General features: G+C 43.0%; 1 protein-coding gene across 1 annotated transcript in view; it reads right to left on the bottom strand.

Moving 5' to 3' along the window:
• Positions 1–9,456, bottom strand: part of Gng12 (G protein subunit gamma 12) — a 118,009-nt gene extending 108,553 nt beyond the window's left edge. Inside the window, exon 1 of the mRNA XM_028782436.1 lies at positions 9,396–9,456. The gene's annotated coding sequence lies outside the window, so the exon portion shown is untranslated. The remainder of the gene's footprint in view (positions 1–9,395) is intronic.
• Between the last annotated feature and the right edge of the window lie 2,295 nt (positions 9,457–11,751).

Here is an 11,751-nt window from a genome sequence, read left to right on the forward strand (position 1 = left end):
GGGAGAGGGAGAGGGAGAGGGAGAGGGAGATCTTTTTCCCTTGGTCACTCTTCACTATGGCTAGTGAACTCTGAGTTTGTTGTTAGAGATTTTTGTTTGCTTTTGAGAAAGGTCTTGCTGGACAGCCCACACTGGCTTCAATTTCTCTTTCAGCCTAGGATAACCATGGACTTATGATCGTTCTGCCTTAAGTTCCTGAAGGGTATGATTACAAGCATGTGTCACCATGCCCAGCTGATTTATTTTTTATGTACAGGTAAACCAGCTTTATATAGGACTGCCTTTTATGAATTTCTTAAAAAATTTTAAAAAGGACCACAGCTTTCTCTTCACCAAATCCAAGTCCCTCTCTTTCGACAGAATTCAGTCTTTTAAAACCTGAAAATTAATTTTAGATGAACAACATCCCAAACATTTACTGTGACTAAAGAGGATATGGAGGGGCTGGAAAGCTCTCTCAGGGGTTAAGATGAATCCTGTTTTTCCAGAGGACCTGAGCTGAGTTCCTAGCATTCACACCAGAAGGCTCATCACTGTACTCCAGCTGTATGGGATCCATGTCACACACATGGCATACACTCACACACTGGAATACAAGAAGACAGACAGACAGACAGACAGACAGAATCTTTTTTTAAAAAGGAGCACCTCAAAAGCAAAGTGCAGCTCCATCTGCTCTTGTTCCTAGAATTCTGAGCTCTGATCCTCTTATGTCATTTTTGCTTTCATCTCCTTTACCTTGGAATGACCGAATACCTCTCTAGTTGTAAAACTCATACAACACAGCTCAATACAAGAACAAACAAATTTGACCTGTATGACCTTTCTAGAGATACAAATATGTGAAAAGTCTAGAGTTCTGAAAAGGTTTTTACAGGAAATATAATTGTAATCTACGTGTTTTAATCTTTTTCAATCTCCCTACACACTCATGTATATGTACATACAGGTGTGTGTTGTGTGTTTGTATATGTATGGGGGAGGAGAGGAAGGAGAGCAGAAATTCTAGACTAGAAGATATTTTCTTGTGGCCTTAGAGAAATCACAAGTTAATAATACCATTAGCTAAAGCCTATAACTCAGACATTAGCAAATGCAGCAAAACCATACTTTGTACTTGTCTTGATTTAGTACTACTGATTTGGCAACCCACTCCACCCAGGCTCACATTCTTAAGTCTATATTTAAGAAATTCTGACAGACTATATGTAAGAAGAACAGTTACAAAGTCCCACAGGGGAATTTACCAGTCTCAACAATGTCACAAAGACTCATACTTAACTCAAACCTCCTCTTCTAATAGTGAAAAAATAAAGATTATTACTCTAAACTGTCACTTCTCACCAACCAGATTAGCAAAATCAAAAAGAACTGACAGTCCTCTCACTGGTGGTCACTGAGGAGCATGCTGACTCAGTACTTCCTGAAGGTGCTCAGAGACCAGGGGCTCAGCAGACCCCTTATGGGAGTATACCTTGTGGGAGTAAGCAAAATGGCAGACTTAAGCTGTCTTCACAGGATGTAAGACCAAAGGACCAGATACAATCCACAGCTCTAACTGCCTCTGCACAATGGAAAGCTGATGTGACTGAAGAAGCTATTTCTGACACATTGCTAATTTAACACAGCAAGGCAGACAATAGTAGAGAAACAATCTATAGATGGGAAAAGAGTGGGAAGAAACACATACACATTCATAATACCTTAAATGTACAAGTTAAACCTGTAGATGATGAAAAAGGGTTGCCTGAGAACGGGATAGAAGCAAGTTTTAGAATTTTTCCTTTCTACCATGATTGTTAAACTGGAGCAGACATATTAATAATTTTCGTTTATGAAGAGATTGTCCCTATGAGTATGAGGTGTAGGCAACAAGTTCTCAGGCCAAAGGTTGTAAGTCAGAGAAACTCCATGCAGAGTTCAGGAAGTGATCGTAGTGAATGTGGACAGGGTGACTTCTGCCCTTGTGGGTGTGGGTGGCCTAAAGTCCCTGTTATATATTATAGCCCGAAGGAAGTTAGGGAAATAAGGTAAATGGAAGGCAAAGGCAGGAAGCCAGCACTACCTCCCAGGCAGCACGCCAGGAGTGTTTACTTGCTCTTTGGACTAAGCAGTAGCCGAAGCATTCTGCTTATTGACTATGTAGGTTAAACAAGGGACAAAGCGCATGCAGATGCATGGTACAAGGCCTCTGAAATCATATCGAAATGTGCCAGATGAGTCTGCTGTTTAAGGAAGGCCATGGGGAAATTTCGTGAGGAATGGCCACCTGCTATTTCTGCTTTGGGAATCCAAGTTCGACTGAAGATGATCTGTTCCATTTAAACAAATGAAAAGTGGAAGGGCTTCACTTTTCTAGACATGCTGGCATCTTTTCCCAAGGTAGTCTGCCTATATAACAGCAGAAAGCAGAAGGGCACAGTACAGACCAGGGTCCCTGTTCCCCCCCCCCCAACCCCATCACCTTCACACAGCACCTGACAGCTACACTCACCAAACAGGGCTCTGGGAACCTGCTATCCCAAGCCTCCCAAAAACCTGCAGAAAGAGGAAGCTAATTCTGACAGCAACTTGAAGCTGCTGCTTAACAGCCATCTGGCAGTAAGGGAGATACAGGTAAACTCTTAGCTTCTGGTAGTTCTGGCACCAGCCTTTCCCACTTCTCTCCTAAATTAGAAGTCTTTTTCCAAAAGATGAAGTTCCAAAGGCTCCAATAGCTACAGTCACCACTATCCAAAGCAAGAGGACTACATCTGTCTAATACCTAACAGGAATCTCTCTCCACACTCCCAGCAGTTCCTAGGACTCCTTTCCTGTGTCACAGACATTAGGGTGCTTTTGTGGATAGAAATTATTGCAGAGGAATGCACGAGCTGTTCCCAGTTCATCAAGTATTAGGTGATCCCAAGAAGGCTGCTGTGCAATCAACACTAAACCATGTCAAGGACAACCAGGTCTTCAGCTGCCCCTTAAGGCATGAGGAATCCAAGAGAAAGAAGTCATTGAATGATATCTTTACTACTGAAGAAGGTATGATTCTCAGAAAACACAATTTAACTTCCGTTTTTGATCAAAAAAGACAGTGGCTTATGCATCCTGGTGGCATATATTCAGGGAACATGGCCTTATTTCTTCAGCCCTCTGGCATTTGTTAAGTTCTTACTATGGGTCACACTCTACAATTCAAGGCATTTAGAAAGCTATCATAGCTGAACAGGCGTTGAGAGGCAGAACCATTGTCAGACACAGCACTTCTGTGGGTTAGGAAACAAAGCCCACCACCAGCAACACCAAAACACTCAAGTGGACTGGAAACACCTCTACATCCCAGAATAGTCCTACTCCAGTACATGGTTTTGTTCTGTTGGTTTTGTTGTTGTTGTTGTTGTTTTGGTTATTTTGCTTGGTTTTTGTTGTTTGTTTTTTTTTTTTTAAGGTGTGAGGAAGCTTGTTTTTGAGACAGAATTTCATTGTGTAGCCCTGGCTATCCTGAAAATCAGTATGTAGTAGACCAGGCTAGTCTCAATTTTCTAGCAATCTTCTTGCCTTTGTCCCTTATGTGCTGGGATTATAGGTATACACTGCCATACCCAGTTTGGCCTACAGTTTTTTTTTGTTTTGTTTTTTTGGGTTTTTTTGCTAGCGATTCTGGTGAACAAAATTTGAAGTTACCATGAGCTTGAGATCTGAATCAATGCGCTCCAGTGGGAACTAATGGCTTAGTGTCTAGTGGTCACGGGTATCTTTGCTAGCAGTATCAGCAGCTAATAGAAATTCAATAAAACTCTGAGGGTTCTCAATCAGTGAGGTGTCCTTCTGACTGTCTTATGGGGCTTGCATGTAGCTATGCTAAATGAAGGTTCTCCAGAGAGACTTCAAGTGTGGATGATGGGAATGAGACCCGTGTGTCAGTGAACACAGGGGACCATATCCACCCAAATCCAATCTGGGCTCATGCCTCTCTTCTCACTCAGCTACATGTCAACTATTGTATGACCTTCCCTGCAAGAAGAACGACTACAGCCTATTTGACAAGAAAGGACACAGAATACATGATTTCTGAATCCCTGACCCCAAAGTCACAAACTTAAAAATGAACAAATGGAAAAAGCACAAGTTCTTAACAACTGGTTCATTCAGACAGACCCAGAAAAATCTTTTAGCTACAATCTTCGGGAACAGCTCAAAGTATCAAGTCTGAAAGGTCTGCAACACTCTCGCTCATTGTTCTGTAACCTTCTGAAGTGCAGACCTATTAAAAAAGACAAAATGCCTTCTTGTGCAAGGATAGCAACCAGACACTCGCAGCTAAGCATTTTTATGACACCCAATAAAACCTGCCATGACAAACCAAACATTTAAGTGACACTAGAAATGATTTTCAAGAGAGATTTGACAGCAAATGGAGTAACCTAGCTGAAGCCATCTTCAGTTCAAAACATTTCTGCCTTCTGCCCAGCTCCAAACTGCTTAGCCCTACCCTTGAGAGAAAACTTAGGGTACCCTGCACCTACTGGCAGGAGCTACACTGGAACAGAACTTTGCAAGCCAAATTTCTCTTCTGCCCAACCAAGGCTTCCTAAGGAAAGACAGCTTCACAGGTCTCTGAAAGACTGGTCTGTGGATGTACCTGTTGGGTCTCACATGTTATATGGGGCAACTGCAATGGCAGAGGATGCAGTGAGCTCCAAAGGAGAGGGCCCCATAATTCTCTTCTGGTTACTTGTCTCACTTATGTAGGAAGCCCTGTCTATGTGTCTCTTGACTTGATTTATAGCTTTCCAATGTACATGCTCGCATTAAGCTATTTTCTCTCTCCTTTGACTGTATGGGCCCTTCCTGTGAGTCTCAGTAGAGTGTTGACTCAGCTACAGAATTACAGCAACTCTGGGGAAATTTTTTTTCTATCCCTTAAGGTTTAAATGCTTAAGAAGAAACATTAGCCTCATGTGAGTCTTGTTGAGAACTGGGCAAGACCTGGACTCAGAAAAGGCCTAGGAAGGCTCAGGGTGGATGGCAGTTTGGTGACTAGAATCAGTCAATTGTATTGCAATCATGTCTTATTTATTTGATATTGCTGTGAGCTTCACTGCACCCATTTGTTCTTCAATTTTGTCAACCATGACAGACTGCTGGTGCTCTATAAATGCATCTTGTCGAAGCAGAAGACTTGGACCTGAGAAGTACCAACTTCTGTGAAATCAGGCTTGGCTTCTATGTAGCTCTTCTTATTGACTACGTACTTCTAGTATCCCTGTGGTAGCAGAGATCCATTATCCCCAGCGCTGGAAGGTAGCAACACAAGGCCCATAAGTTCAGAGCCTGACTGGGTAGCAGTGTATAGAACCACATAGCACGTACAAGGTCCTAGATTCCATTGCCAGTAACACACACACGCACACACACACTAAATGCACACCAAGTATCTATTATAAAGATAAACCTAAAACCTCCTGAAGGGCTTCCCATTTACTAGGAAGATTTAGGCCCTTAATTTGATGGCATTCATGTGCCACAAAAGTTGGTGGTTCCTTTCCCAAGGCAACAAAATCCTATTATATGCAGTTATAAACCAGAATTTATTTTGAGTAGCTATTATGAATGATCTGTTATATGTACACACTTACTAGGGAAACTGGGAGAAAATGGAGGCACCCATTTGTATCTTCCTTCAAGCTTTTACAAAAATACACAGCTAGCTGTAATTGTAATAATGCACTATATTTGTACCTGTCTTTCAACTGTGTAACCTAAAACAAACCTCTTGTCTGAGTTACCGATTAGAAAGGAAATTAAGATCTAGACAATTCATTGAGTAAGTAGATACTAAACCTCGTTTCATATTTAAAAGACAAAATATTATTGTCTAATCACTGCATAGTTTCTTACTTTGTAAGTACGATTTGGCAGGAGTTTTTAAATAATAATAGCCTTTTTGATTTGAGAGAAATATGAAAATTTTTGTGTGGTCATTTTTCTGTTATAAAAGTAACACATGCTCATTATCTGTAGAAAGATATCATAATACTAAGTACTGATTACATGGCAGGCAATGTCCAACATGGTCTACCTAGCAGATTATTTATTCCTCACAACCTCAATAAAGTACAGAGAAACTAACAAGCCATCTGATCTACACACCTAGGAACACAGCCCGGAACCCACCATTATGCTGTAACATTCCAGGAGTAAAAGCAAGCCATGATTTATTCAATCAAGTCTTTCAATACATTAGAGTACAGTGTCACAGGCCAAAACAATTCATAATGAACACTGTACTTGTTATACTTGAAAACATTATAAATGAGAATTTCTGTGTCGCTGACATGGTTGATCAGATGCATCTGATACGCATTAAGGAAGAAGCAGATGCTTAAAGGAGTTTGTTTTTAAAGTAAAAACTTTTTTTTTCAATTTTGTAAATTTTAGCAAGTGATTCAGTGACTCTATGAGTTCATTTCCTGAATTAATCTACTCTCACAAAATTTTCAAAATAATCACAATTAGTCCCCACTTCTTATGGCTTATCTGCTGGCCTTGGACAGCGGTACACACAAGAGCCAACCACTTCACACTCTTGGATCACATCTTTTCAAACAATCATTCTTGGTTAAAGACAAATGTTACTTCTGTTTTTTATTTAACTTCCTATCCAAGGTTAATAAATGTAACTATTTAAAATAAAAATTCTCTTTAAACTTAAAAGGCAACTTATGTTCCTAATTGCCTAGCCTTAAATACTATGCATTTAACAACATCAAAAGCACTATTAAAATTATTGGCCCATCAATCATTTTTGTTCATACTGCTATGGGTGAAACAGGACATAACACTTATACACATTTTTACACACACACACACACACACTCACTCAAAAATCTGGTCAACCTCTAGGTTTTTGTTTTTTGTTTTTTAAATAACAAGATCTCACTCTTGTATAGGCTACCCTAGAACTTACTATGTTGTCCAAACTGGCTTTGTACTGAGAGCAATTCTTCTGCCTTAGTTTTGCCAACTGCTAAGATTACAGGTGTGAGTTATCCTGCCATCACTCTTTGGAACTTAAAATAGTGGTATCTTGGATTTCCAGAAGGTTCTACCTATTATAATTCATCAAGTATCGTGCTGTGTAAACTAGTTTAAAAGGAAAAGTGATCATTCTAAGCACTTTATGTTGGTTACTCTCAGTCTGTGTTTTCCAAAGACTAATTGACACACTTTGATCAAAACTCTAAAAGCAGAGACGACTGTTACTCCTACTTTCTGAATCAGGTTGTAAAGGGCTAATATTCTCATCCTGGTCTGTTTGACAAGAAAGCCTACATAGCAAACCACTGTTAAGTAGCTTCCCTTCCTAGTCAGGCTTAGAAAACTACTTCTAGAACTTTACCTTCCTAGGTAAGGCTTACACTAAAATGAAAGAAACAACAACAAAATCCAATTAAAACACAGCCTAGTGAGAGCATTCTGACTTTTTTTTCCTACTAGAGAGAGGTTTGGAATAAAAATTATTGGGCATTCGCTAACTCTTCTGCAGTTCTTTTTTTTTTACTGTGTAGTCCGTAGCTCCCACCACCTAACCAGCAAGAGTGTTCTGTAACCTGTGGCAACAGCAACTCAACTGTCAGTCTTTCAAATAAGCTCAGAGCTTTCTGCACCTCCTCTCTCTACGACACTTGTAGTCTCCTGTGAAGCACAGATCCTTATTCTTACATGGTTCTATACAAATCTATGAGTTGCACATGGTCTTGGGGTTCCTCACACAGTAAAGTGCTTGTGCTAAATACAGCTGCATTGTAGTTACTGTTCAGCATTCACTGGGCTTCACCCAGGGCTTTATGGTGCTGGCTGATTGCTAAGAAAGGCAAAGAGTCTGAATATTTTATCTAAACGCCCTCTTAGCAATCTACAATTGATTGCTTTTTAAAATGTGGTTGGGAGGAAGGGGTTGTCAGTGGGAGGGGCTTGAAAGAGGGTAAGGGGGTATACATGTATGAAACAGACAAAAATAAAGAATTAAAAATATGTGAGAACCATATGCTTATTTATTGGAAAATGGTCTTGCTGACATGTTCATTTTTGTTCTAAAAAGGGAAGGTGGACCTCCTTATTTGAAAGTGACTGCTTGACAATAGTAAATTTAACCTCACTGCTCTAGAGTGACCTGCTTTCCCAGCTTCCCTGGGGAAGGGCTGGAATTCAGTGGTAATTTACATCCATGGTCTGAAGTGCCAAGCAATGGTGCAGCAGGGTGACCAGCTCTCTAAAAGCAAAGCCAAGCTATTGCTTTAAAGATTGAGAACACACAGACACAGAGCCTGGCTCTGACAACATCCCAAAGATTCATTATAGACAATCTATTCAGGAGACTCTACGATCGCCCCAGGAAATATAAACAGTGTCCAAAGACAGCAGAGGGGAGAGGAAATAACTGACCGGAATAAGGCGAATCATGTGAAGTCCGTCCAACAAGGCCTAAGACATCCCCAGTGTTTCCACTTGGAGCCGCCTTTAAACGTGCCCTGGCACATGGGCACAGACCTCCCCTCCTGCTCAGGCATGGGGCTGCTTCCTTTCCTACCCACTTGTTTGTGCACAGCCACGCCCGCACAGGAGGACCACGAGACCACAGGCCTCGGCAGATCCTTCCAGCTGATTTCCAGTTGTTTAAAGTTTAACAAGAATCACGGCTCCCTTTGTGAAAGTTATGAATGATTTAAGTCAAGTTTACAAGACATCCACGGCCAGGATAAACGAGTGTCAGGAGACACTAGCAATGGCGTCTTAAAATGAGGTTTAATTGACAGGCCCTAACTAAAATAAAGAGTTTTTCTAACCCACGGGCTAAGCGTCAGGCGCTTCATAAAAAAACAAAAACAAAAAACAAAACCACACACTACACAAGCCTCAAGTCTGAACTCCGACCTTCCTATCCGAGTCACCGCCGCAGGGTCCCTCGTGGAGTGTCACCCGAGTTCTGTCCACGATCCGCTCCTTCCCCGCCGCCACCCCCCTGTGAGGACCCAGCACCGAGGTTGCCAACCCACGCGTGTCCAGGGGTCAGCGAGGGGAGAGGAGGGGCGTGCGTGGCCGCCCCGACCCGCTCCTCCCGCACCGCCGTGATCTGAGCGGCTACTCCCGGGCCTCCCTCCGGCTGGGCGAGGCCCGGTGAGGCAGCTACGGAGACCCAACCTCAGGGGCCACCCGCGCCCCGAGGGCTCTCGCGTCTGTGGGCCCCAGCGGGCCTCGCTCCCACTCCCCTTTCGCGGCCCAGGGCGCCAACAGCCCGCGCTTCCTTCCTCCGCTCCCTCGTTCCAGCCCGCGGGACCCACAGGCGGCCCCGAAGTAGCGGTGACCGCCCCGCCCCGTCCGGTCCCGGCGAGCTTGGCACTCACTCTCTGCCGCCGCCGCTGCCGCCAGGGAGTCGTGCTCTCCGCGCTCCCGGACCGCCCGACCTCTCCTCCCTACTCCGCTCCGGCTCCTCCCCTCACGCGTGGGCGGGGCGCACGGCCCGGTGGGCGGGGCGGCCGCCGCCACCTCCTCCATTCTGGCCCACCGGCCCCGGACGCGGTCGCCGCGCCCAACTGCGGCCGTCGGGAGTGAGGACGCGCGTGCCCGCGGCTGGGTTGGTGCGGCTCGCTGCGGTGCGGCGGGCCCGGGCAACTACGCGAGGCCACCACCATGCGCCACCACCAGGACCACACACCGCCGAGTTCTCCGCAGTCCCCAGACTGCGAAGATGAGCTCTGCCAAACCCCACACAGAAGTGGGGCTCTGTTCCAGAAAGGTCTGAGGAAACGGCCACCGTCATATTTAAAGGATTCTGGGGCCACAGGGAGGTTGTTCCCAGAAATGGAGGTAAAGTCAGATTGTTAACTGTGTGCTTCTGACTGTCCCAAACTGGGCAGAGTTCTGCGTAATAAATTAATTGGACCAGGTTTTGGTTTGTTTGTTCGTTTTTTGTATGCATTTAGAGTTTGGCAGATTGAAGGGACAGTTTTGCTTCTACAATAGCTCCTTATAGCCATTCAACAAAACGAAGCACCTGTTGTGTGGGGTCAAACATTATGCAAGACATGATAGGAGATACCAACCCAAGGCAGGCTTGCTCGAATCCAGTAAAGATGCGTGAGCAGAAATGGTAATACTCACGAGATAGAAGGCCAAAGTGAGTCACTAAGAACCATCGTGGGCAGAGTCTGTTTTAGGGGCACTAATTGGACTCAGTGCCACGGAACGAAGGAGGGAAGGAAGGAAGGAAGGAAGGAAGGAAGGAAGGAAGTAAGTAAGTAAGTAAGTGGGAAGGAGACATGTTGGGGGTTGTGGTGGGAGAGTGGGAGGGGAAGTTGGGTGTGATCAGGATACCTGTATGAAATTGTCAAAGAATAAAAGATATTTTTTAAAAAGATTAAACAGAAACCACACCAGTATTTTTGATAATAAAAGAATAAATAAATCCAAGTATTGGGTGAGGATGCACCGTGGAGTTTCTCCTGCGGAAGAGAGGTGAGTGGATCCTTCGGTTGCTGAGATCTAGGTACTGAATCCCAGTGAAGGCATTAAATTCGCTCCTGTTTGTACTTCAAGAATGCCTTGCTTGGCCAGTGTGGTCTGAGCAGCCTCCAGAGGATGTTCTTGTTGAGGTGCAAACCACAACCTGCATTTTATTTCCTACTTTCTGCAGTGTTAGGAAACACTTGGCTGATTCAGATAGCGACAGTTAAAAGAAGCACCCTAAACAGAGTGGCTGGACACAAGAATGGACTATTAGTGTTGTGATTTACACCTCTGGATTATTATATAGCCCAGTTTAGCACTTCATGTACTTTTAATTTTTCTCTCACTAGTCTGACAAAAACAAAGTGGCTCATTGAAGAATGTCTGACTTCTGAAATTGTAACCACAGAACAGTCTTTAAACAGTTATCTGCATAAGGAGAGAACAGAAATCTAAGATCGTGTACTAACTTGTGCAGACATTGTCTATTGACATCGAGTTATTTGAAGTATGGCCTTTAATTTTGTTTCCTCTCACACATTATCCATTTTTAATTTCTTTTTTTGTACTAAAATGTCAGATTGCAAAAAAATTAAGAATAAAATACAGTTAATCATTTATACCTGCAGGGGTCTGCATCTTCAGATTCAACTACAGATTGAAAATATTTGAAAACAAAATTGAGTCTGTCCTGAACAAGTATGTTCTCTGTCTTTATTTCATTTATAATACAGTATAACAAAAATGAGTATTTACATTGTATAGGACTAGATAATAAATAATCTAGGAATAATTAAAACATCATATGCAAAATGTAGGTAAGTTATATGCAAACACTATGCCATTTTATAGAAGAGTTTTCTATCCTTAGATTTTAGTATATGAATGAAGGACAGTTCTGGAACCAACTCCCTGTGGGCTCTGAGGAACAGCTGTATTCCAGAGAGTTGGGAAGTTCTGATCATAGTAGCCAAAGGCAAAACAATAAGAGCTAACATTTAACCAGTACTTCCTGTGTGGCAGATGTTTACGAGCCTTACGTGTATTAAATCTTTTCATTCTCTTAGCAACCCTAGCATGTAGGCACAGCAGAATTAACCCAGTGAGTCTGAAAGTGGCAGAGACTGGTTTTAAATGCAGGGTGCTTAAACAGTTTGTGCTTTTAACCATGATTCTGGATCCATTTCCTGAACTTTGATGACTCACCCTCCATCTCCGCATGGCTGTCCTTCCTATTGCATACATACATATATA

The sequence above is a fragment of the Grammomys surdaster genome, unplaced genomic scaffold (genome assembly GCF_004785775.1).
Source record: "Grammomys surdaster isolate TR1022 unplaced genomic scaffold, NIH_TR_1.0 752, whole genome shotgun sequence".
Classification (NCBI taxonomy): Eukaryota; Metazoa; Chordata; class Mammalia; order Rodentia; family Muridae; genus Grammomys; species Grammomys surdaster.